The 6,077-nt window shown below is 39.4% G+C and overlaps 2 long non-coding RNA genes across 2 annotated transcripts; both read left to right on the forward strand.

Annotated features, from left to right (window-relative positions):
- Nucleotides 1-2,671: 2,671 nt before the first annotated feature.
- Nucleotides 2,672-3,368, forward strand: LOC120437044. Its single transcript, XR_005610778.1, has 2 exons — nt 2,672-2,984; nt 3,083-3,368. It is a non-coding gene; the product is annotated as an uncharacterized LOC120437044 (long non-coding RNA).
- Nucleotides 3,369-4,915: 1,547 nt separating this feature from the next.
- LOC120437045 lies at nt 4,916-5,873 on the forward strand. Its single transcript, XR_005610779.1, has 3 exons — nt 4,916-5,100; nt 5,218-5,340; nt 5,763-5,873. It is a non-coding gene; the product is annotated as an uncharacterized LOC120437045 (long non-coding RNA).
- The last annotated feature ends 204 nt before the right edge of the window (nt 5,874-6,077 follow it).

Genomic DNA, 6,077 nt, shown 5'->3' on the forward strand with positions numbered 1-6,077 from the left:
TATCATGTGTTAGTTGTTAATACTCCTAGACTGTAGGGGGCGCTAGATAGCTAGGGGGCGCTACCTCGGAGCAGACTGTGATGGCTAAGATTGTTTTACATGTGAACCACAGTTCGATAAAATACCTTCTCTTCAAGTAATGGTGTCATTCTTAAGAACCCACAACAACATAAAGAAACAAGACATGTGTGTCTGCGTCTTTTATCAAAAGTTACAGCTATCTTCATGAAGTTGTACAAAAACGCTTTGTTTCGCCAAGACAGCGCATTTCTTACTATTCCATGCATTTGAATGGCGTTCTCGCCCGAAACAAAGTACAAGTTTTCATTTTGTGAATAACTTGAACATCTTAGCTCAAACAGCTGCAAGACGTGTTTTCCCAACACGGCAACACGTTCTCACTCCCAACTCGTCAAATGTGTGACGCATGGTCAGGCTCCCTCTGCTTCACTTAGAATTGACGTGCAGGGTCCTCTCACTGAATACTATAGAGCTCCCTAAACGTTGTTTATTGACGACAAGAGATTGCCGCGGAAGAGCTTGTTGTCCGTATATTTATACATTTCCGAAATCACATTGTAGTGACGTGTACTGAACACAATATATTATATAAAGTAAACAACTACCTGAGAAACAGCAGATACAGCAGCTAAATTAATTATAGGCTATTACTTTTGTATCGTTTATTGCATTTATGGAGGGAGAGGTGTATGCTGGGTAATGGCACAGCTAGCCACTGGGTGACTTTATTCACCCGCTTCGGCTGTTATCAGTCCATACAATGGGCGTTATTAGCAGAAATCAGTCCCATAGATATGTGCCATCTCCACCTGCTAGATTGTTCAGAAGGTTGTTATCATCCATCCAGATGGAGGATCACTGACAGGAGCGTGGAAGACTCCAGAATCCACTCTGGGTGGAATCCGGTGGATACAGCAGTGTTACAGGTAAGACCATTTAAACGGACAGCATTTATAGAATGACTATTAAAAGTCAGCGAGTGTCAATAATGTTAATGTGGTTATGTTAGTAATACACCGAGTGCTAATATAACAGCTTTAAGATGCATTTGTAGATATTATTACGTGTTTTACCGTCTTTATGGTGCTAGCTTAAAGTTACGGTGTAAACGTTAGCTTATATTGTAGTAAAGCTGTTACTGTTTAAACGATGTTGGGACAGAAATATTAGCTTCTGTAATGACTGATGAAGTTACTAGTTAATAAAGTTTCCAGTAAAGTGATTAATCGCAGCCACAGATTAACAGTAAATATCTCGATTAGCTTCAATGCATCTGTAATAAATATGTGCACGTTTCAGTGCTTCGTTTAAACTGTATGATACTTATACTGACCCAGGGTCAGTGTAAAATACAATCCTAGCTGTGTGAACAAAGCCTGGCTCTTTTAATCCTGCATGACAAACCTCAGGATGCAGGTTTTTATTACTCTTTCCTGCTGGCACACCTGTCACACCTGAGAGTCAGCTAGAAACTTACAGTGACGTGGAAAATCATGCAAAGACTGCCAGACTCTGTAATACTGTAAATGATCAGTGACTCAGGTTAACACTAAACTTTAAACAGTACCTCTGTGTCTCTGTGTGTGCTGAACATCTGGAATCAGATTGAGTCAGGCTGCATCAGCTGAATCTGTTATTTGTAAATATCAATATTTTTTATTCAGGTGTGGGGATAATATGTAAGACTGCAGTGAAGCGATGCGCCAGATTAATCCCTGGCCAAAGGTATCGTACTTAAATCAGACTACTGATCCAGCCACATCAGCCTTTTGTGAGGTCTGTTTAAAGTAGACTTAAAATGAACTCCAGGTTCCTGAGAGGTGGACTGTGAGCACAGAAACACATGTTCATACATACAGCTGTAGCAAGCTTACATTAATTTTAAATAGATTTGTTACTCTGATGTCTGTCTCTCTGTTAGTCCTCTGACAGACTGGTGACCTGTCCAGGTTTGCTCTACCTATGACTACTGGGACAGGCTTTGGCTCCTGTAATAGAAATTTTCTATTATTCTCATTTAAAGTATTTAAGTGCTTATGCATATGCTTAGTTGTGATACTGTTATAGACTGTTCAGTGAAAGTTTCTAAAACTAGATGAACTTACTTCAGCGTCAGCAGTTTGAGAAAACAACTCCCTTTACAGGTGCTGATAAGGCCAAGGGCACAAAACAGCATAACCATTGATCCGTTAGGTTTCATAACAAGGCACGTGAAGTGTGGTATGATCAGATGTAACTTCCTCCCTCTTCCTTGGAATGCACAAAGGAGTAGGAGCACGACTTCTGTGGCAGAGCTGACATGATTGTGAACTGTGATGTTTGATGTGTGTTGGCTCTCCTGCGTGCAGTAATAAATAGCTTGATCACAGCTCTTTCTGTGTTGCAGACTTTATTTACAAAATTCCATGATACCCCCCACCCTCCCACTGTGAACCTGAATTGAATATTCAGAAGACATTTGTTTAAATAGTTCTAGAAATCTGAGCTGTTGGTGTGGTAATAATATTAGAGCTGGCAATCTTTCTTACTGAATCTCTACTGTGAGTCATGTTACCTGAGATTAATTCTATGTTTACCTGACAGCCTGGACAAATGTGCTGTGTGAAGGATGTAAATCAAATCAGAGCTTAACTGCTTACATTTAAGGAGCCTGGTCATATTTAATTATAATATGAACCAATGATTTTCTGATTGCTGATTCTAAGAGAGTCTTTGTGGAAATCCTGTTTGGCTTTTTGTCATTTTAATTCTCTTTTCTGTTTTCCAGAACAGTTCTCCACAGTCACTGTCCACATGGGTCAGTGGGACCAAGAAGCACTCTGCTAATGTGTGGACTCTGACCAGCAACATCCAGCAAGACCCAGACAGCGTTTTCTATCTCCCTGCTGGAGTTTTTTTGTTTGTCTGTGACTGGAGAGTCAGATTTTTGTTGAGGCTGGAGGAACAGCCTCACACTTGCAGAGGTAAGTCAGTTTGCAGAGATCCCTCCCACCCTGGCTTTTATGTGCTAGATTTCTTATCTGAAACAGTAACATTTCAGTGACTGCTGCTTATACCACAGGTTAATACACTCTACTGATCCCTGATGGGAGAATCTTCACCTCTGCCAACAAAGAAGCCTGGTGGATATTTGTTTGCAGTCTGATGATGGGACATCATGCTCTGCATCTTCAAAGTTTGTCTCTTGATTATTATTCATACACAGTAATGTGAAGCATGCTTATATCTAGTATAACTGGACCAACCTGGTGCTCTTCATTTATGGAGGCTGTTGAGTCTGAATGTTGGATGTTGTGTATCTCGTGTTCTCTGGGCTTTGTTGTCCTCAGTCTTTTTGCAGGATCAGGGCCCTGTTTCAGAAAGCCGGTTTAGAAAACTCAGAGTTAAAATGATACTCAGGGTTGAGTAACCCCGAACTGTCCAACTCGGAATATTCGGTTTCAGAAAGGCTGATAACAATTAGTTCAATCAACGCGAGTTGCTTTAACCCCAAGTTAAGCACGCGATAAAGCCCTGATTAGTGGAGCACAGATTAAGCGAGTCACCATGGAGACGGAGGGAAAGAAGGCGCCGCCAATGTATTTTACAGCGCTTGAGGCCGAAATTCTGATGGCAGCATATGCCGATAACATGCAAATTTTATGAAAAAAAGTAACACAGCCTCAGCTGCAAAAGAAAGGGAGCATGCATGGCAAAACATAGCCGACAGAGTCAGAGTCAATGCGTGAGTGTTAATTTAAACATTGATCTAGGGATTTCCACCCATTTAACACGTTATTTTATTATATTTCATTTTATTTTTTATTTTATACATTTTATTTTGTGATGTGATGTGAGCGCAGGTGCAACCCAACAGGCCCCAAACTTTCCTGGCAGCAAGTAAAAATGAAATATAAAAATGTAGAGGAAGAGGGTCCAGCCACTTCTCCAACAAACCTTTCCTCAGTAAGATGTTCAGCACTGATTTACAACCAACCTAAGTAGGCATGTACTATGAATGTCAATGCTATTTTCTGTGTTTCAATAGCTCCCTGTAAAGCAGCTGTACAAGACCTGTTTGATCAAGAAAATAAAAAATGCTTTTTGGAAATGGAACACTTCAAGCAGCAGAATGGAATGTGAGTGCCATCTATACAGCCAATCACGCCTGGGAACCCTGAAAATAAATGTAAAATCTAAGTAGTAGTTCAAGTATCACCACATCATGAATTAGGTTTTGTTCATCCTGATACCTGCAATTTTGTGGAATCCTCTTTGATAAATCTTGTGGGTCTATGACCGGGAACACCACAAACGAGTACAGGAGACGTTTCAGTGCAACTGTAACATTCCTGACTCCCGACAGACGGTAGCCTTGGAAACGTGCTCAGCGTCACCAATATTATACAGAAAGCTCCCGCTTGCAAAAAAACGGCGTGCAATACAAATAATATGTACAGAACTGAGAGAATGTCCGCGATGTGTCACATGCGCAATATAAGGCCTGAGGATGTTATTCAAATAAATTATAGATTGTGCTGAAAAACAGTAACGTTCACACAGAAAATCATCAGGAAATGATAAAATGTCCAAACGCGCTCTAATCACTCTCTCCCGGCAGAGAGCTCTGTGGAGAATTTGGGCTTCAACATCTACTGGCTCTTCAAGGAAGGGGCACGCCATGTCTGACACTTCCTACAGTCAGGTTTCCGACAAAGAGGCGGAGAAAGTCAGGGTTAGTTGAAGTAAACCTGCTAGGGGCAGGTTAGCTTCACGGAGTGTGTCGTCATAGTAACTCACCCAGAATTAATCTAAACTCGCTTTGTGAAACCGAAAACCCAGAGTTTTCGTTAACTCAGGGTATACTTACTCAGAGTTTGCACTAAACCGGCTTTCTGAAACAGGGCCCAGAAAACAAAACCAGGAGGCACGTAAATGTTTCTTCTCCAATTGGATGATGATAAGACTGTGACATGGGATGCCACCTTTAGTCTTGTGATGAAGCAAAGCTCAGGAAGAAGTGTGATTAAATGGTACCCACATGTGTGCTGCTGAGAAGGATGTACAGGGGCACCTGCAGCCAAATCCAAGCCTCCTCAGGTTAGTTGTAGTTGCAGAATGCTTTAGGACCGAGACAGCTGAGGCATCAAATGTTTGATTAAAGCGATGAAAAAGAGAAGTTTCTTCCCTGTAATTGTCACTTTTTAAAATCTTTAGCAACTTCAAGTCTGTCAGCGTGCTGAGGTCACAGAAACAAGAAAAGCAGCTTGACTTCAGAGTGTTGTTTACAGTTTTCTGTCATCATGATCTCCCCTGAAGTTTATCACTATTATACAAGCAGTAAGTCCACAGTACTGTAATGAAGATTCAGACTTTGGTCACAGTTGCATAATATTTCAATAATATACAATTTTTTGTAATTCATATTTTTTCTGTTAATTAAAAATTTACTTTGTGAAATTTGTATTTGAGATTGCAGAATGTGACAATATATTTTTGTTCAATATTTAATTTCTTTCAGTTGCAATTGTTAAATGAAATATATATATATATCTATATCTATATATATATATATATATATATATATATATATATATATATATATATATATATATATATCTATATATATATATATATATATATATATATATATATATATGTATATATATATATATATATATATATATATATATATATATATATATATATATATATATATGTGTGTATATATTCTGATCTATGCTACTGATCTATGCTCACAGATGGTGATGGTGTGGAGAGACAGTGGTGTTTCCTCAGAAGAACTAGCAGAGTCACAAAGGACACGAGTCCATCTCACCCTCTTGACTTGCTGACTGATGCTCGCCTGCACTGCACAGAGGAAATCAACTGACCGAGGTTTGTCCAGTGCAGTGTTATGAAATGTATATTTGTTTTATGCTTACAGATTTGTTTTTCTTAACAGAGGCTCTGCAGAGGTTAGACAAAGCAGAGAAAATATGTGCTTTACATTTCACTGTGATTTATTGAGATATTTGTTGCCTGATGTTCAGCAGGAATGGAGAAATGGAATCAAA

The sequence above is a fragment of the Oreochromis aureus genome, unplaced genomic scaffold (genome assembly GCF_013358895.1).
Source record: "Oreochromis aureus strain Israel breed Guangdong unplaced genomic scaffold, ZZ_aureus HiC_scaffold_377, whole genome shotgun sequence".
NCBI classification, from domain to species: domain Eukaryota; kingdom Metazoa; phylum Chordata; class Actinopteri; order Cichliformes; family Cichlidae; genus Oreochromis; species Oreochromis aureus.